The sequence below is a fragment of the Myripristis murdjan genome, chromosome 14 (assembly GCF_902150065.1).
Source record: "Myripristis murdjan chromosome 14, fMyrMur1.1, whole genome shotgun sequence".
Lineage (NCBI taxonomy): Eukaryota > Metazoa > Chordata > Actinopteri > Holocentriformes > Holocentridae > Myripristis > Myripristis murdjan.
Genome location: NC_043993.1, coordinates 351,753 through 372,885, shown reverse-complemented (window position 1 = coordinate 372,885; position 21,133 = coordinate 351,753).

Below are 21,133 nucleotides of genomic sequence, written 5' to 3'. Positions count from 1 at the left end.
GACTGACTGAGCACGTTTACATGCACACCTTATTCCTGTATTAACCGGAATATTCGCAATATTCCGGTTGCGCACGTGTCATGTAAATACGCACTGAACCCGATTAAGGTCATATTCCGGTTGGAGAGAATTACGAATAAGCCCCCTGGAATATTCCTGTTCCAACCGGAATATTGGGGCATGTAACCACCTTAGTCGGAAAACTCCCCGAACCGGAATATTCAGTTGCGACTGCGCATGCTCGACTCACAATAAATCCTGGGGCGTCTTTGTTGCTATGGTTACCTGCAAGCAGGGAAAACGGCAGGGCGAACAGCAGCAAGAGCCAGGAGACTGCAGTCCACCTTCAGCTAATGAAAGACTTAAATATCACGGAGTATATCGATGGGAGAAAACATTGAAATAGCGACAGAAGAAGAAAAAGAAGAAGAAGACGAGGAAGACGACTTCTTCGTCTGTTTTTCCGGCAGACCAGACGCCTATACGCATACTGCTGCCCCCCGCGGCTGAGTGTCGCATTACGTCAGAGAGTGGAATACGCCGAAACACGGGGGCATGCCAAGTAACATGTAAACGGAATATTCCAGTGGCCGCGGCGCGGCCACTAGAAGCAGAGGCCACCTCTGCTTTTGAGGACAAGTTCATCCGAGTCACCAGCCTCAGATTGCGATTGCAAGTTAACAGCAGCTCAGATCAGAGACCAGATAAATGCCACACAGAGTTCTAGCAGCAGACCCATCTCTAGAACAACTGTTAAGAGGAGACTGAGCCAATCAGGCCTTCATGGTCAAATAGCTGCTAGGAAACCACTGCTAAGGAGAGGCAACAAGCAGAAGAGATTTGTTTGGGCCAAGAAACACAAGGAATGGACATTAGACCAGTGGAAATCTGTGCTTTGGTCTGATGAGTCCAAATTTGAGATCTTTGGTTCCAACCGCCGTGTCTTTGTGAGACGCAGAAAAGGTGAACGGATGGATTCCACATGCCTGGTTCCCACTGTGAAGCATGGAGGAGGGGGTGTGATGGTGTGGGGGTGTGGGAGAGTGATGGAGTGCTGCGGCAGATGACCTGGTCTCCACAGTCACCAGACCTGAACCCAGTCGAGGTGGTTTGGGGTGAGCTGGACCACAGAGTGAAGGCAAAGGGGCCAACAAGTGCTAAACAACCTCTGGGAACTCCTTCAAGACTGTTGGAAAACCATTTCAGGTGACTACCTCTTGAAGCTCATGGAGAGAATGCCAAGAGTGTACAAAGCAGTAATCAGAGCAAAGGGTGGCTATTTTGAAGAAACTAGAATATAAAACATGTTTTCAGTTATTTCACCTTTTTTTAAGTACATAACTCCACGTGTTCATAGTTTTGATTCCTTCAGTGAGAATCTACAATGTAAATAGTCATGAAAATAAAGAAAACGCATTGAATGAGAAGGTGTGTCCAAACTTTTGGCCTGTACTGTATATAATTTACTCGAAGATGGTTTAATGCTTTTATATTTGTTTTTACCTATTTTGGGGGGCCCCTGTCAGGCAAGGGCCCTTGGAATTGTCCTAACTTTTCCCCCATATATGGCGCCCCAGCCCGCAGGATTGCACTTAAATTAAATAAATTAATAGGCTACCATTCAAGCAGTTTTCCCCTGTAATATTATTGTGATTGCAACGGACTACATTTAAACTTACGCATTGACCCGAGCAGCAGTGTTCTCCCACGCCGTCTCCCTCTCCTTTGCCGCTGCAGCGGTGTTGCACTTTTTTAAAAAAAAAACATGTTCAAATTCGTTGTATGAATGCACTAACATTTCCAATTCAACTGGGGTGAAAAACGCAGCCAGGGCTCCATTGACGCTGTCTTTTTATAGCTGTGGTGCACGCGCTCAACTCCAGGTGAAACTACTCTGATTTGATCAAACTAACTCAAATCAGCTGTTCTGGAACCGAAAACTCAGGGTTTCCTATCTCAGAGTAGATCAACTCAGAGTTCGGGGGAGACTCTGTGTTTGTTGAACCTGCTTCGTGAAACAGACCCCTGGCTGGCACCCCAGCAAAACATTGAAAATCTCCAAAACAAAGTCAAACTGTCACAAGTTGATGACCTCATCAAATTCTACTTTGCAATTGGATATTAGTATCAAGAAAATCTTGGTGATTTTAGCCCAGAGTCAAAATATTGTTTCGTTCTGAATAGGCCCAAGTCAAGGCAATGTCTCTTCAAAGTGCGGATGCTGATGATAATATTGTGATTGCTGGATTTCCTTCTTATTAAATCCAATAGTCGAAGAAAACCTTTTTTTCAGTTTTGTTTTCTTATAATTTTGTGAGATTTTTCACACAAATTTCTGAGTTTAATCTCAGAGAATGCAGTGGCCCTAGTATGCCATTGTATATTTTACACACTTGATGCAATACTTGATACAATTTTATTGAAATATGGAATACTACATTTGCAATGCAAAAGCAATGCTTCAAATTTATTTCAACGTCTCTCCCACTCAGCAACTTCACCAGTTCATTTTTTCACAATATTGTTTGTGTTACATTTTATTGCTGCAGTTGTGACTCAGCATTTTTCCCTCCCACTGGCTTTGTGGTGCCAGGATTTTCTACAGCTTCAGCTTGTTTTCTAAGCAAAAAACACTTTTTCTCTTAAGAATTCATTGTTAACAATTCCCCAGTAATATGTGCTTATTTTACAGCTTCACCAATAAAAAATTAACAGAAATGCAAATAAGCACTCCTGATGATACCCCATTTTCAATATCACCAGATCTTTACAAACCTAAAAGGGAATTTTTCTCCCAAGTTGTCACTGATGATTTTTAACGTTTGCCTGTAAGGGGAAACTTCACTAAGCATCATACTGTGTTATGGCACCACTGCCTCACATTCATCCAGTTCCACACACCTGCGGTGAAGCAAACTGAGGTTAAAGGAGAAGTCCTGTCTAGTTGAGTTACAGCCTTTTTACTAGGGTCCACAATTACAATTACACAATCAGTTTTATACGCCTGGGATATAACCGGATATTTCAACATTTCCTTGTAATTTGAAACATGTCAACATTCCAGTGCCCAACCTAGGTTAGGCACTGAAATTGAGTGCTGTCTCCACAAACAGTTTAGTTGTAAATATAAAAAAAAGCATTGACTTCTGTTTCTGTCACACGCAGAAAGAGTAACATGAGAATAACATAATGATTTTTCGACGTAATAATTATAGCTGCTGTAAGCTATTTCTGACAACTAGAGTGTGTTGAGGGCCCAAACTATTTCCTGGTTCACGACAGATTGCTCATACAAAACCAGAAGGTGGGCTGACAAAAAGTTAGGGATATTCGGCTTTCGGGTGAAATTTCAGGATGAACCTAAAATGCATTCTAACCTTTACAGGTGAACTTAATGTGACCTTCTGTAAACTTTTGAATGCACATGTCCAACTGTTCAGTGTTTCAGTACTTTTTGCACAAGTTGCTGTTCTCTAACAAGGAGTTTAACGGCAAAGTATCCAGGTCTTAGAGTGGCCAGCTCAATCCCTGGACATGAGCCCCATTGAAAATCTGTGGTGGATTATCAAAAGGTCTGTTTCAAAGCGTAAACCAAAGAATTTAGAAGAATTAAAAGCAGTAATTCAAGAAGATGGGACAAGATCACCCCTCAACAGTGTGAAAGGCTCGTGGGGAACATGCCAGCCAGGATTAGAGCTCTACTATGTGCCAATGGCAGGACTACTAAATATTAATTTGATGATGTGATGGTCTATTTATTTTTTGTTCAGTTTCGAACACATTCTCTGTTATTTGTTGACTTTGATACCGACAATGTTGAGAAATGACATATTTAAACTGTCAAGAATTTAGTTTTGTTAGTTTTTCTTGTAAACTATAAGCAAAAAATATATAATTTGTATTTGTTTGTATCTGTCTAATGCAGCCACACCTTTTGAAACACAAAAAAGATTTTTCCACAAATATTTCATGATAATATTTGAGAAAAATTTTAAGGGTGTCTGAAAACTTTTTTCCACTACTGTATCGTTATTATGATTAATATTATTAGGATGATTTTTCACGAGCCTGTTCTTTTTTTTTTTTTTTTTTTTTTTTTGGTGTCTCCCCCAGGCACTTGGTGCCCTACGCGCAGTGCGTGATAACCATGTGCAGAGCGCCGTGTCTCCTTAAGGCTGAATTATGCTTCCGCGTTGGAAGAGCGTACGGAGGTTGTGCGGAGGTTACGGAGGTTGTGCGACCGCTGCAGAGCCTTGCCGCGCGCCTCCCAAAAATTGTAACTACGCGGACCCTCCGCAGCCCCACAAGAGCTGTGATTGGTCCGCCGAAGTACACTATTTCCGGCATTTCGTTGCAACCGGCATCACATTCCTGTTGTTGTGCCGTCAGCGCCGTTTTTTTTTTTTTTTTTTTTTTTTTTAAACTGTTGTGTCTCGACTCGTCGGTTGTGTTTGAAAACTTTGGAGAGTGCCCGCACCTATACGTCTCGTCCACTCGCCACAGAAGAGCAGCGACCATACGTCACAGGGTCTACGTTGGTGGGAGGAGAATTGCTCTGTGTGTTTGCAGAGGTATGTTGGACACACACGCGCTGCGTAGGAAATGCGTGCTTCGCACAACCCCCGTACGCTCTTCCAACGCTGAAGCATAATTCAGCCTTTACTCTCCCACACTCAGCTTTGCTACAGCTTTGCTACAGCTTTGCTGCATACTTGCTACATTCCAAACTAGCTACATGTTTCAAGCTAACTACCTAGCTTTGCTAGCTTGAAATTTACCTCTCCACTGTTCCCCACAATAATTCTTTTTCTCTTTAGCCTTTATCTATGATGTTCAAAATGGATACATCCAAAAACTAACATATTTTATTCATAATTATTACAGCTGAAATAAAATGTTTAGGCCTACCTTGATGGACTGTCCACTGCACTGCTTGTCACAGGAAGCATATGCTAGCTAGCTCATTGGCTCGCTGACTTGCAGTGGTGGGGCAGAAAGTGTTTGAGAAACTGAGTGTGTATAACTAGGGTTGCCAACTGTCATGCAGACAAATAAGGGACAGGAGTCCTCAAAAGAGTGACCTTTGTCCTTAAGATGCAGATGTACAGCTGAGTCCTGTCCCGATGATGTGGCTCTTCTGTGTTGTGCCATGCGCCAGTGGAGGGGCTGTTTGGTTTCCCCTATGTAGAGATCAGGGCACTCCTGGCTGCACTGGACTGCATACACAACATTACTGAGTTTGTGCCTGGGTGTTTTGTCCTTGGGGTGGACCAGTCTCTGTCTTAGGGTCTGGCCCGGTTTGAAATTGACTGGGATGTTGTACTTGTGGAAGATCCTCCTGAATTTCTCAGACAGACCTGCCACGTATGGAATGACAATGTTCTTCCTATCTTCCTTTTTCGCCCCACAAGGAAACACCCTAACCCTAAATTAAGAAAAAATACAGTAGAACTGTATTTTTTCTTAATTTAATGTGTATTTACATTTTTAAAATAATGAATGATTTTAATATTTTTTATTCATTTTAACAAATCGAATGCCTGCTATGGCCACTAGGTGATTTTGTGATGGCCCAATATCCAGATTTGTTTGAAATATATCCACCAACACATCTACCAAATTTTATGCTTTTATCACAAAATGAACAATTGTTGTGATATATTGAGCTAAGCCACTACTAGTTTTGTATTGTAATCTGTAGTTCAAAATAAAAGTGCCCTACTAGATATCTGCACTTTTTTCCTCTCTCCTTTATTATTTCCTGAATTTTTATCACAAATTTGTGAACGGACAGTCTCGGAATTTTCAAGTTTCTTTTTCCTCATGAATTTACCACTTAAATCCCAGAGTTTTTTTTTTTTTTTTTTTTTTTTTTTTTTTCGCAGAGTATGACAACTCCTCCCCTGGCTTCACATTTATTTTTCCCTAAAATGGCACTAATACATTGTCGTAAATATGCTCCAGCTGTAAGACACATAACTTTTGCTATGTCTGGGCCTAGTGCATTGAAGCCCCTAAGATTATGTGAATGTGAACGGGTGGATGAAAAGGCGTTTAATACAATAACTCATGGCAAGCCGAAACATGATAGCTAGATCTACCAGAGGCGTGTGGAGTCACCACTATTTTTTTTCTTGTAAGTTTGATTTTTTTCTTGTAAATTTACCACTTTAATCTTGATAGTGGAGGAGTACTACTGCTCCACAAAGTTCAAATAATCGTGTAAGGTGCTGGAAGATCAGAAGATCTGTTGCGTAGGACTAGGTGTTGATATCCCTCAATAGAAACATACTTAAGGCACCGATGAGACTCTATGGAGTTCAAGTGAGTGGTGGCATCCTTCGGGTTATCAAGTGGGCGCCCTCCTTCCCGGGTGTTTTGCTGATTGACCCACGACACCTCCAGAGGGTTCAGCAGTGAGTCCCAGCGTCCCAGGTTCACTCCCTAGATGCCATCAGCTCACTTGAAGGCCCAAGTCAGATCCTTTCTCTTCATCCGCAGCCACTGGCTCCCCTTCTCAGCAGCTCTGGAGAGGTCCTTGACTGCCTGCTTGTGGGCCTTCCCTCGCACTCCCACTTCCCTGAGTAGCCTGGATGTTGAGGTGGCTACGAAACCTCTGCAGCCTACTTCCACTGGGCAGATCTTGGCTTTCCAGCCTTGTTGTTGAGCGTCCGCAGCGAGGTCGGCATACCTCATCTTCTTCCGCTCGAAGGCTTCCTCCACTGCACCCTCCCAGGGCACCGTGAGCTCTATGATGTAGATGAGCTTGAGTGAGGTTGACCACAGAACAAGGTCTGGTCGCAGGTTGGTAGATGCGATCTCCGCTGGGAAGCAGAGTTTCTTGCCCAGGTCCGCCAGCAGCTTCCAGTCCCGTGCACTGCCCAGCTGCCCATGGTCAGCTCTTAGATAGATAGATAGATAGATAGATAGATAGATTACTTTATTAATCCCCAAGGGGAAATTTAATTTGGTGGCAAGGCTAGCTTGACCCTCCCGGACAAATGGTGTTGGCTGCCAACTGGATGACGGGGGAGGAAGGGCGTTCATGCTTGTCCATCAAGTTTCCAGCACTGCTGCAAGACATTGTAACACCTGGTTGCGCCGCCAGGTATAACGGCCTTGGGTGAGGCTGGTCTTGCATTCCACTAAGATGTGCTTCAGTGTTGCTGGACTTGGACATTGAGGGCATGTGGGGTCTTCGCCATACCACTGGTTTCGGTTTGCAGGAGAAGGCAGGACATCATAGGCAGCCCTGATGGTGAAGCTCGCCCTGAACGCCTCCATCTCCCACAGGTCTTTCCAGGAGATCTTCCTCTTCTCCACTCCTTCCCATGCCATCCACTGCCCTTCCTTCGCCTGTGACACAGCTTGTGCGCGCCTTTTTGCTTCCTCTTCCCGCCGAACCTCCTGGACCACCAGCTTGTGTCTCTGAGCTGGATTGGCCTTGCTCCAGGCCAGTGTACTGGCCCCGAGACCAAGACCACTCCTCCCCTCCTGAACTCGGCCCACGATGTCCGTGTGTCTGAGTGCTGCCGTTGCCTGCTCAGTTGCAACCATCGGGGTCCACTTCCTCCTGGTGGCCAGGACGGGGGTCGCTTGGGCTACAAATGGATCGCTCGAGTCCAGCAGCATCATCTCCAGTCTGACTGAAATTCTGAAATTCAAGTGGAAATAAGGATATCTGTTCACCTGGTCAGTGCAAATTTTACTTTACTAAATTTTCATTCTATGAGACCCTTCATCAGAGCATACATGAAACAATAATGGACAAACAGGGTTAAATGAGAGCACTTTCCCATACAAGTGATTAGCAGTATGACAAACATTTTTTTCTTGTAACTTTATGAGTTTTTTCTTGTAAATTTACGACTTTAATCTTGGAGTTTTTTTTCTCAGAATGTTGCCCTCATTTTTCAGCTCCATAATGTTTTTTCCCCTGCAGTGCACTGGAACTAATACCCTGTTGTAGCCAATGGCAGCAAACCATGAAGCCAGGTTTTTTTTTTTTTTTTTTTGTCTCAGGTTTGATTCCCCAGAAAGAGAAATCTGGGGAGGAGGTGCGTGAAAAGTAAAAGCTCTAAAAGTTCTCTTCCCTCAACAATTATTGCTTGTGCCCTTGAGAAAGACATTTAAACTCCAATACTTTTTATTTATTTATTTATTTATTTCTTGTGGCAGGACTCCTCACCATTCTAAATAATTTACATAATTTGGCGCGGTGTCTGCACACTGTTGTCTGCAGTTCCAGGTGTCAGGGTTTGTTTTCCTATCTTCAGAAGATGCCATTCATAGTCATTAACTTTCTTCTTGGTATGAAAACATCTTCCACTTGAAAAATGCCTGAGCAATGTAAACATACCTTCAAGCTACATTACTGTGGGTCTTCTTTCCACCAGACAGTTTACAGCCTGTTGTTATTTCCTGTTTTGATTTTTTTTTTTTTAATTTCTGTAGCCAGCCACTTGGTTATGGCACTCCGTGTATGCTGTACCTGTCAGCATCTAGCACCCCACTGTGATGTGCTGGGCTTTGTTGTTTCATCTTGGATGGTGGCTTTGATGCTTACCAGTCCTCGGCCTCCATCTTTCTGCTTTGTGTACAGCCTCAAGGTGCTGGACTTGGGGTGAAACCCTCCATACACTGTGAGGAGCTTCCTTGTCTTGATATCAGTGGCCTCTATCTCCTCCTTTGGCCAGCATATTATACCAGCGGGGTATCTGATCACTGGCAGGGCGTAGGTGTTTGATGGCTTGTATCTTGATCTGTCCATTCCATCCTGTCACCAGCTACTGTCGACCAGTAGCTGGTGTTTTGCCCCTCTGGTGTTAGTGCCAGTTCCCTTCTGGGCCCTCCTCATGTATTGAGCCATGTACATGCTCATCTTAGCCGCAATGATGCCTGACCGGAGCTTCCATGTTGTGGAGGGGCAGGTTAAAGGCCGGTAGTTGGATGGGATTGTTCCCTTTTGCAGGTCCTTCATTATCAAGACTGTTCAGCCACTCTGGGTGTGTCTTATCCATTAGCAGCTGGTTCATTTGTGCTGCTAGGCCTCCATGGAGTACAGTTAGCTTCTTTAGCCAGTAGGCATGGATTATGTCAGGGCCTGGTGCTGTCCAGCTCTTCATTTTTGACACTCTTTCTTGGATGTCTGCCATGTAGTAAGAGGAATTAAGCTCAGAAAATAGCCAAATTGTTACGCTGCGGATAAAAGCATTTAATTTGGTACACACATTCTGTAGAGTGTATCTCACCATTTCAGAAGGGATGCCCAAAAATTCAGACCCATTAAATGCTTTTTAAAAGGGAAAATCAAAAATGGCTACCAGAAATGACCCACAATTACTAAAAGGTGATATAATTCTGACATTTTGGCTGATTTTGCTAATTACAGCTTTTACATTTATAGTAAGTATAGTCATAATGAAAGATTTTGACAAAATAACCAATGAAAATGTCTTAAATACTTTTAAAATAACTTTAAACATCAAAAATAGGCTTCAAAACACTCATGAGATTACCTTCCAAATTAATTAATTTCTGATTGATAAGTTGGCTCTCCACTGTGGAAAGGCCGCACAAATGGTGTTTGTCTACGCCGCCGGTAACTTTGTTTTTTCTTTTTTAATCCCTTGACTGAACCTAGTTTGTTTTTTTGTTTTTGTTTTTGTTTTTTGTTTTTCTGAAATTTTTCGTGGGTGCTTCCTCATGTTTTCAGCCATACATCCAACCTGTTGCAGCCGAGGGAAATGGCTTGCGTTGCCCTGGCAACAGATTTGCTGTTGTCTCCCTTCCACCCTCCACATTCCGTCATTGACGCTCGACATGTTGCCAGGGATATGGGTTTAAAAACACTGATATATTGAGAAATACAGAGGGAGTAATGTGGAGCTGATAGGCTTAATCGGTAAAAAATATATATATATATATTATAATGATAATAAAGTTTGGTAGCACTGAGAGCTCACAGGGCTGTATCTGGACCGGAAGGATAAGCTCTGGGAGTTGGAAGGGGTGCGTCGCGATTCTGCCTTCTCAAACCGTGACATAAGTTTGTGGTTGTGAGTGTCATGATTGCAATACGCATATCATTACAGCCCTATTGTTTTCAAGTCTAACAACATTGTTTTCTTCTACTCTTGCACACCATAGTGACATTGTACAAGGAAAAAATAAGACCAAAAACGCAGCGCAGGGTTTCCCCTATCGTAGAAATCCCATAAAAGTCTTAGAAATACAAAGGCCACTATGTGTGTGACTCCATTCTTTCGTGGTAGGAAGTGTGCTTTATGGTCCACCTGTTATCTATTGCATTTCCTGATCTGTTAGTAGAAACTGATTGTTTGGTGCATCACTCTGGTTACGGATGTCATGTCGCAGTCCCTGATAAGTCATAGCCTACTAGCTATTAGTAGTTGTAGCAGTAGTAATAGTAAGATTATTGGTTGTATTGTAGGGCTGTGCGATGTTACCTAAATCTCGTATCCCGTTATACGTCATTTCATGTCCCGATAATAATACATATCACAATATAGCAAATCTTCTATAAGTTACATGAATAGATATTTTATATAAAATGACATGAAAAGGCCTTTTTCCTATAACATTTTGAATTAAAGCTGCAAGCAGCGTTGGGCGGGACCTCGCACCCTTGCCCGTTTGGTTGGCCCAGTCACGGTATCCATTGCATTTAAATGGAGACAAAAAATACATGATACATGTTGAGGATTGTTGTGGTCTTTTTGTTAAGAAGGGCTTTTATTTCGAAAGTGTTTCAGGCTTTTATTTTGAGAGTTTGAAGCATGACCCATGTGACCTGGTCAAAGTTTGATTGACCTACATCTTTTTGAATGTGTACTGCTTCAACATAGTTGTAGCCACAGACTTCATTAAAATTCTAAATGAGTCTAAAGGCTTTGGAATATAAATCTTGTATTTACATGTTTTTGCGATCTTGGATTGTTTTTAAGCTGTTACAGTTTTAGGGTTAGGGTTAGGGGTTAGCTCCTCCTCAGACTTTACAATGTGCGTGTGTTGCAGCATGTTCCACTGCCAACAGTTAGTCACATGATCAGCAGAGTGCAGGAGTGGAGAAACGTAAAGTCAGATCTTGGAAAAACCTCCTCACAGAGCCCACAATTTGACTAAATCATACATAAACTATACATATCCAGATTGGAAATTTCGTCAGCTTTCCATCTGTGTAGGTTTGAAAGCAGTCAGACATATACTTTAGACTGTAGGGGCCTCAGTTCTACACAAGTGCTTTTTTTCCGCCATTCATTAACATACGAAAAGGCATGATTTGCGACTCCAACTTTGACAGCTCATAAAATCCAAACTGTTTGAGTAATTACAAAGTTATACAGAACTTTTCATTGGCAGTGTGTCCATAGTCATCTGTCAGCGTTTAAAGCCGATACGATGAACACCATGAAGAAGATAGTGTTTGTTGGAGGCCAACTTTTGGGCCGAACTCTTATTTTGAAATGTAAATTGTGGACTTCCTGTTAGATTTAGATCAGAGGTGTCAGTGCATGATTTTTAGGTCTTGATGGGAGGAACAATTGAGTTTCTGTTCGATTTTTTGTTCAATTTTTGTTCGGGCTGTGGTGGCTGTTTTAGTGTTTCTAGGTGGCGCTAGAGAGCAAATTTTGGCACTTTGGGGTTAGTTTTTTCATTTTTCATTTTTTCATTTATGCACTTCTCCTAACCAGTAGGCTACCTGCATACAGGGTGATGCAGGACCGTTTAGGTCCACTAGACTTTTTTTGCGCAACCTCCATGTTTTGTCCCGGTTAATGTAGACATGATGCCAGTTTTCATGTCTCGTCAACTTGCTGAAACTGAGGAGGGTTGTTCTGTTGTGATGTTTGTCAGCTCATCCCCAAATTCTACAGACTGCAAGGTGTCACTTGCAGTCTGTGAGAATTAATTCAAAACATTGTTTTGGAGTGAATGTTTTGTTTCAGTGAATGCAGCCATGGCTTATCCTGTTTTTAACTGAGCTTCATTAGCACAGAATTAATAAAATGAAACTAGTGTGGATACTTGACAGAAAATGACACTGAATCCACATTTTTGCCAAGATTTGGGCTTTTAAAGGCAGTGGTCTTAAACTTTTGATCAGCTGATGAACAGCCTATTTCAGTTTAATGGTTGTTTGAAATAAATTGCTTACTCAATTTTTTTTTTTTTTTTTTTTTTTTTTTGTCTCACTCCCATTTCTTCATTTTGCATTTTGAAGCTCTACTTAGAACCTTCTTAAGATCCAACAGTGCACAATGTAAATTCTTGCAATTTCTCAACTGGTCTTAAGATTTTGATCAGGAGTGTACCTGACCTTTCTGCGGTGATCCAAGGACTGATTTTAGCTCACACAGAGCTACAGCAGTATTTTTAGGCAAGAGATTCAAAGTCATCGTTTTTTATCATACTTACTTACCATTTCGTATACTGACCCCAAAAACAAAAACAAAAAACAAGAACAACCAAGGCCATAGGAATTTGACATTTAACCATTACGTGTAATTTCAAGAGTTAGCCCTTTGCCATGTCTCTATGACTCTTGCATTTGTACTTTTCAGTCATTTAATGCATTGAAAATTCATTTATCATGGTTTCACAAAGACTTTTGCAGAAATGGTGCAAGTGACGTTGCACAAGCAGGACATGCAATTTTTACTTGTCCGATATGTGACTTTAAGCAACCCTTCTCAGAGGCTACACTGTTCAGCCATTTAAGGGGACATTTAAAAAACCATGAGATGGTAACATTTACAAACTGCAGCTACCAGCCAAATGTGTATTCATCATTTAATACACACAAAAGTAGGACACATGCAGGTAGTTCAGAAATTTGTGATGACCTTGTGTCAACAGAAGATGACAGTGCCCCAGTCATAAACACTGCTGACTTCGATGGTGAGGATCCTGCTCAGGTTGAGCATGCAGACACATTTTCTTTTCCTGAGCCTGAGAGTATGTGTGACACCACCCAGTTAAGAGCCCAGTTACACCATAGTTTATCCTCCGTGTTCCTGAAGATGCAAACTATTCTTGATTTCTCAGACATGGGATCTCAGGAAATAGTTGGTTCAGATATTTTCCTCGTCTCAGGCACTTATCAAACGTTAGAGGGGTACTACAGAGGCGTCATGTCTCTTACTGACGCGATCTTGGATGAAATGGTGAATGCTGTTATGGACACAAATGTTTTATTTATTCATTTATTCATTATTATTTTTTAAAAGATTTTTTTTTTGGCATTTCTGCTTTATTTGACAGTCACAGTAGAGATAGATAGGAAAGGCAGGGGAGAGAGAGGGAATGACGTGCAGCAAAGGACCTCAGGTCGGATTCGAATCCCGGTCGCTGCGATCGGGGCTAAGCCCTGGTACATGGTGCGTGCGCTTTACCGGTGAGCCACCGGGGCATCCCCTGATACAAATATCTTTGTCAGTGCCACAGCTAAAGGTGAGGAGTTGTCTTCGGCTAAGCAAAGAAAAACCTTAGTTGAGAAAAATTACCCTGTTGTAATGCCAGTGCAGTACATGTTAGAGCCTGGTTGTACAGTTGTTTATGTTCCTATACTTAAGATGATCCAGCAATGTTCAAGCATACTGACATCCTTGACAGAATTAAGGAAAGTAAGGTCTCACAAAAAGGCCAATACATGAGCCATCAAGATTGCTCATATTTTCAAGAGAATGATTTGTTGTCTTCGTCAGAGAGGACACTAAAGCTGCCACTGATTCTGTATATTGATGACCTTGAAATCGCAAATTCACTAGGAACGTCACGGAAAATCCACAAACTATGTACACTGTACTGGGTTGTTGCTGATCTGCCAGTGAAATATCGATCAGCTTTGCATGTTATTCAGCTGGCAGCGCTGTGTAAGGTGTCTGATCTTCAGAGGTGTGGTTATGAGAGAGTACTTTGCCCTTTGTTACAAGACCTTTGCACTCTTGAACAAGATGGTGTATTCATTGAGTGCCTTAGTCAGTCAGTTTCAAGGCATTGTTTTATGTGTTGTGTCTGATAATCTGGCAACTCATTCACTGGCAGGCTTTATGCAGTCTTTCAGAGCGGAGGGGGGGACTATGGAGCACAGAGGAGAGTAGACGTGTCTATTGAACCACTTCAGTGTACAGTGGATGCTCATGAGGTGATGGTGCATGAGCTTGAGCGTGCAGCTACTGACCACAACACTCGGGTAAATGAGCTGGAGGCTACCGTTAGCATGCTAACCAAACAAGCTGCTCGTCTGGAAGATAAGTGTGAAGACCTAGAGGGGAGATCCAGAAGCAATAACATACCGGAGGGAGTGGAGGGACCCCGGCCCACTGACTTCATCGCCCAGTTATTACAGGACCTGCTTGGACTGAATGAGAAACCTCTACTTGATCACGTCCACCGGACCCTACAAGAGAAACCCAGTGGGGGCGGCCCGCCTTAGCTTTTTGTCGCACGGATCCACTTCTTTCATGTCCGGAACACAGCGAGCTGGGGAGGCCTCTCCACTTCTCTACAAAGGCAAGAGGGTTTCTGTTTTTCCAGATTACACATCCTCCGTCGCCAAGAAGTGGGCTGTGTTCAGCACAGTGAAGCGCAACTTGCGCTCCTACCCAGATGTGAAGTTTGGTCTTCTCTACCCGGCGGTACTAAGAGTTACCATGCCGGACAGATCATCAAACAGTTTTGAGGATCCTATTGCTGCCACTGACTTTGTCAGTAAAAACTGTAAGTAGACTTTTTCGTCCAGTTAGTGTTGGATGAATGTAAAAGTGATCACGCTGTGGTTTCCTATACTTCCTATACAGCTGGATTGTTTACAATAATGTAAGCTGCTCCTCACAGGTGTCTTACCCGATCCATCAGATTGTTAATTTGCATGTTAATTTGTATTTTTTTTCTTTTTTCTTTCTTTTCTGTTGGTCTGTTGAACTAAGCCAGGTTAGGTGTATTGTACTGTATATATTGCTCTAGGCCTGGGTCCCGATGCTTTCTGCCATTTTCATTATTATGTGTGTGTGTGTGTGTGTGTGTGTGCGTAGGGGTGTGCGTATGTATGAGAATGTATTTTTATTATTATTATTATTGTTATTATTTTTCTCACTTTTCGATTCTGATTCACTTTATTATTATTACTTTTTTATGGTTTACTTTTTTTCATTCTTTTCTTTTTTTCATTTATATATATTAAACAGGCAAAGATGAGAAGTATTACATCCCCTACAGACCTAAAAACTTTATTTGAGATATATATTCTAAATATATATACATAGTGTATATATATATATATATATATATATATAATTTAGAATTTTTTTATATTATTTTTTATATTTATTTATTTTTTATTGTTGTATCTGTTTGCGTTTGCTGTTATTTTTCCTTTTCTTAGGCCAAACAAAAAAATACTTAAGGTTCCGGTTCCTTGTCATTTAAAGGCATGAATAGGTAGGGAATTTATTTTATTTCATTTTTTATTTTATTTAGCATTTTAAGGATGGGTATGGGGGATTTATTTTATTTTATTTATTCATGGGAAGGATGGGTAGGTAGGGATTTTATTTATTGATTGATTTATTTTTTTATTTTCGGAAACAATGCATGGGTTGCTTTTTAAATATAATTAAGTCAATATTTGCATAAGTTACCACCTTTTTAACGGGCAGAGCAGCGTTATTACTAGCAGAGGGAGGTGTCTCTGGCTCGCATCGCAGCACTAGGTACCTGAAGTCGAATGCACCCATCACGCCCACCGCCACAGAGCCAAGCTCCACGGTGGTGGCAGCAGGCAAACATGACGGATCCCCTGTCATGTTTGCCTGCTGCACTTGCAAATCTACAGTAGCACTGTTTCACCTCTTTCACTACATCTGCAAAGGTTGTCTCTTGTAGTCGGATTATTTTCGCTGGTGGTTTGCGAGGACAAATCACACACACCGTGCAGAAGTCCATTCTTTCCAGCCAGTGCTGTCAGTGGCGCATGATTCCATGAAGTTATTTTCCGAAATTACGTGAGAACATCACAAATAAGGCGAGTGCAACATAGCGTAACTTTTGACCAATGCCAACAAGGTCACACTCGGTCGCATAGTGCCTTTATTTTATTTTTTTGTTTTATTTTTACACAGAGGCCAATAAAATAACCTGACTCAGGGGTTAAATGGGACACTCGGTCGGGAACCGGAACCCAGAATTTTTTTTTTGTCTGGCCTTATGCCTTTTTTTTTTTTTTTTTTTTTTTTTTTTTTTTTGTCAATTATGTTTTAATTATGGGTGCTCAGTGGATTGTAAAATGTACATTTGCTTACTCTTTATGAATCACATTTCATCTCGGGTAGCATTGTTAAGTTCTTGTTAGAGCTACCATGGAGCGTTTTGGAGTTTTTGGTTTTTTGGAGGTTAGTGCACACATCTCATTTGGGGAGATGCCTGTGGGATAGTGGGAGGGTTTTGTGTGTTTTTTGTATTTGTCCTACATGTTTTTTGATTTTCCTGTTGGTTGTGTTGCTGGTCATCATAATCTCTAAACTCATGGTGGGGTCAGTCCACCTCTTTATGTCACTGATATCTTTATTCTTCCCTATTAGATTTGAATGGTTCAGCCTAGATTGATACAACACCCTGATGGAAATGCGCTTAAGTTCATTAGCTGGAACTGCAAAGGTTTAAACTCCCCTGCAAAGCACAGCAGGGTCCTACATCACCTTCAGTGGTTGGGAGCCCAAGTAATATTTCTTCAAGAAACACACTTCAAACCATCTGTTTACTCGAGAATTAAGAGTGGTTGGATTGGTCATGCTTACTACTCCTCATTCCATAGCAAGTCTAGAGGAGTTGCAGTTTTATTACACAAATCAGTTCCCTTTGTATACTCTAATGTGATCTCTGATCCAGGTGGCAGAAATTTAATTGTTACTGGTAGGATGTATGACACCCCAGTTTTACTGGTGAACGTATATGCCCCCAACTGGGATAATCCAGATTTCTTCAGGCAGCTTTTTTCTAATTTTCCTGATATGTCCTCGCACTTCCTCATTCTAGAAGGCGACTTTAATTGTTGGCTCAGCCCAGAACTGAACCGTTCTTCTACGACGATCACTACGAGTTCTGCCAGAACAATTAGGACCTTCATGGACGAATTTGCAATTTCGGATCCCTGGCGTTTTTTTTAATCCCTCCGGTAAAGCTTTCTCCTTTTTCTCCCACGTACACCATACATTCACTCGAATAGATTACTTTCTGGTAGATAACAGGTTTCTCCCTTCCGTGAGCTCCTGCTCTTATGAGGCTATAGTCATTTCTGATCACTCCCCTATCACCATGAATGTCCGATTTAAGGGGATGGTCCATGCACAAACCCCATGGCGACTTAATATACGCTTACTCTCGGATGAAAACTTTGTAGAATGTATTGGGATATGTTTGTAGATTCTGCAATGCTAGACATGACCAAATTCAGTCTCATGAAGTTGGAGATGGGAAATACAGTCTAAGGACAAAAGCTAGTCATGATGGCAATGTGCACAATGTCGTAGAAGGAAATATTCAAAGCCAGTTTGGTGTCCAGAGTGACTGCATCTTGAGAAAGATTTTGCAGTATTTTCATACCATCACTGGTTTCCCACCTGATGTCCTGCATGATCTTCTTGAGGGCATTGTACCCATGGAGTTAGCTCTCTGTATTCAGGAAATGATTCAACTCAAATACTTTACTCTTGAGTATTTTTTTCCATTTATTTATTTAAAAGGGACAATGCATATTAATGAACATCTAAATGTAAATATGCTAGATTTAGCCAAAGGTTACTTTCCATCTACAGTCCCTGGCAGGTCAGAAGAAATAACATTATAATGACAACAATACAAATGATAAATACAAAAAGTTAACAACACGCTAGAAGAACTGGACAACTGACACACACCAATGATAATAACTAAAAACACTGAGAGGACACATAAAAGCTTGAATTTAACATTAGTGTTGACAGATCTGGTTTAGTGTTAAATGTGGTACAGTCTCTTATTGGAGCCGGAATCTCATTCCAGACCTCAGTACCTTTGACTGATAACACCTGTTTACTGAAAGCTGTGTGTCTAGGTGGTACTGCACAGTCACCTCTAGTGGGGGCTCTGGTTATTCTCCCACTGGTGCTGGATTTGAACATAATGAACTCACCCAATGGCGGTGGAGCAAGTCCATGCAAGATCTTATATGCAGATCAAGCAAGTTTAAACTTTTTAAAATGATCAAAACTTAAAATATTGTATTTCTGGAGAATAGGGCAGTGATGGGAGGAAAAGGATTTCCTGTCCAATACTTTTACATCTTTTTTGAAGAGAGATTCTATTGATTTTAGTGTACTTAAGCTTGCCAGTGACCAGTTGGTGATACAATATTCTGTGTGCGAAAAAATCATACAATGAAACAGGAACAGGAAAATTGTGTCTTTCCCATACCAATACACAGACAAGTTGGACAAACCTCAACCAATTTCAAAGAATTTTACTGCAAAGAGGACCGTTGGTGGCTATTGGTCATGAAAATGGCACATTGCTGAGACTACTCCCTTTGATGATTGGAGATGGTGTTTAGACTATACTGACGGATTTAAAAGACATAGTAGAACTGATGCTGTCCCCGACATTTAATGATGAATCTATCGAGTATTTGCAAACTAAGATACGGGATCACAGACACATGCTTCAGGAGGTTTTCCCTGATTTCAGACTGCATCCTAAGCATCATTATGCTGAACACTATCCTGATCTAATACATTGTTTTGGCCCTCTTGTCAATCTGTGGACTATAAGGTTTGAGGGTAAACTACCCTCAAACCATGTAGGCCAACATCTGCTGCTGCGTTCAGGGAACATCATTTTTATTTCATTTTCTGGAAGACCACGGATTCATTTTGTGCAGAGGAAAATCATCCAGTTTCCCAGCCGCTCGGTGAAACCTGAAACGTCCCTGCCGCGGCACAAAGGCTGCTGGGAAATGAAAGTATTCCAGCGACATGGAGAAGAATGTGTTAAAAACACTTGCAACTAGGCATTAGCACATGGTGGCATACCACCTCAGTGCACCATCATTCTTTAAACCACATCAGCAGACATCAAATGTCTGCTCTGTCTTGGTTTCAGTGCTTCCTGAAATCGCAAGACAACACATTGAACAAAAAACAGACAGCAACATGATTTACAGTACATTAAGGATAATAATTGATGGCACTAATTATGATGTTGGGATGTTTGTATCTGTGGGGCAGGAAGGGGGACTACCTCAGTTTAGCAAAATTGAACAGATTCTCCTCATTAACAATGATGTCACATTTCTTTGCCGTGACCACAAATCATACTACGTTGAACACCTCAGATCATATGAACTTTCCCCAGGCAATATGGCTGTCCACAGCATATCTGAGCTCAATGACAGCTCACCCCTCTCTGCATACAGTGTAGGAACAAAACTAGTGTTGACACCCAAACACTTCATACTCCTACACCAAGGTAAAATTTAGGTCCTGTCCTTGGGTGGGCGTTGAATAAAAGGACTGGTGTATTTTTTTTTTCTTAAAGCAAAACCTACAAAAACAGACACCTATAATGTTTTATGCTTTTCTATTACTAGATCTTTAAACTAGGACTGATGATATGTAAAGGATGATAATTAGCTGTTATTTCTTTATACAATGAAATTTTTTTAGCTAAATCTTACTCTTTTTTTATTTCCTTTGTCCATTCATGGATTTGTCCATCAGATGATGGCAGCACCACAGAAATTCTTGCTGCTGCTGCCACAAACATTGCTATGAAGGTCACTCTGACACAGCGGCCAGAGTCAGTCGAAGAGCTAATCGACATACTGCGAGAGAAACTAAAGCCAAGATTGGACTTTGAGTTTACCTTGCAGTATGAGGATCCTGACTTCGATGGACAACTCAGCTGTCTAATTGAAATTCAAGAGTTACCAGAGAAGTGAACCTTGAAAGTAATCAGATCAGAAACTGACTCAAGCTCATGTGAAAGTTCTGATACAGAGATTCTCCTGCATGTGCCTGTAAGTCAGCGTCAGAGGACGTGGCCTGACATTTTCCCTGTGCCTACTTTTTCATATGAAGTGGAACATGTGCTTGAAGAGGGAAATTCTGTCTTTGAGAGGTCTGGTAAGACACCGAAATTAGCCAGGGCCCAAAAGCACAACGTCTTGGAGAACATGGCCGCACTGATGTACAACTTCAAACCTTACCCAAATGATAACGATGTGAGTATGGCAGCTGAAGCTCTTGTTAGAGCTCATCCATGTCTTAAAGAACCTGGAAATGCAAGTGGATGGTATGGATGGAAGGTGAGCCTGAAGTTTAAAGCGGACATGAAACACTAGAAGCAGTTAACATATTTCACAAGTTGGGTTCCCACTCTAAAAATTAATTACAGTTTCAACACTGTCAGTGAACCTGGATTAAAATAAAAAGCAATCTAAATTACATTTTTCAAACCAGTGTGGCGCCATCTTGTGGCGCATAGAATATGACGTCACGAGGTTGGTTGGCTTGAAACTCCTTTATTAGCTTGCATTGGATTAACTTGTGACAGCACTGACTCAATGGAGAATAAGGAACCTCAAACTAAAAAACGATGCAAGGGGGGTCACTTTTGCATCGCCCCTGGATGCAGCAACGAATTTTATAGGGTTAAAAATCAAGGGAAGACTGTCCACTTTCATGCTTTGCCTCTTAAGAGGCAAGTGGTTCTTCGTCGTTGGCTAGCAGCACTGAAACGAGAGAATCCTCCAGTTAGCCGTGAAGCTAGGGTTTGTAGTGAGCATTTTGTTGAGGAGGACTATGTGGAGGAGAGGTTTTTTGAGTCCGGCAACCTGGTGGTTCGACGGTCCAACAAACTCAAGTCCGAGGCTGCTCCCTCTGTGTTTGACTTTTCCTCTTATGAGGTCGGGTGTACAGACCGTCCGACCCAGTCAGCTAAAAAAACAGTAGCTGTGCACCGTAATGAAAGAGCGCAGCGGCGCGCCCATCAGGCAGAGCAGAGAGAGGTACCACCTGCAAGGTTGAGATGACCAGAAAATAAAATCAGCACTATCTTTGAGAATATAAACGTCTTTATA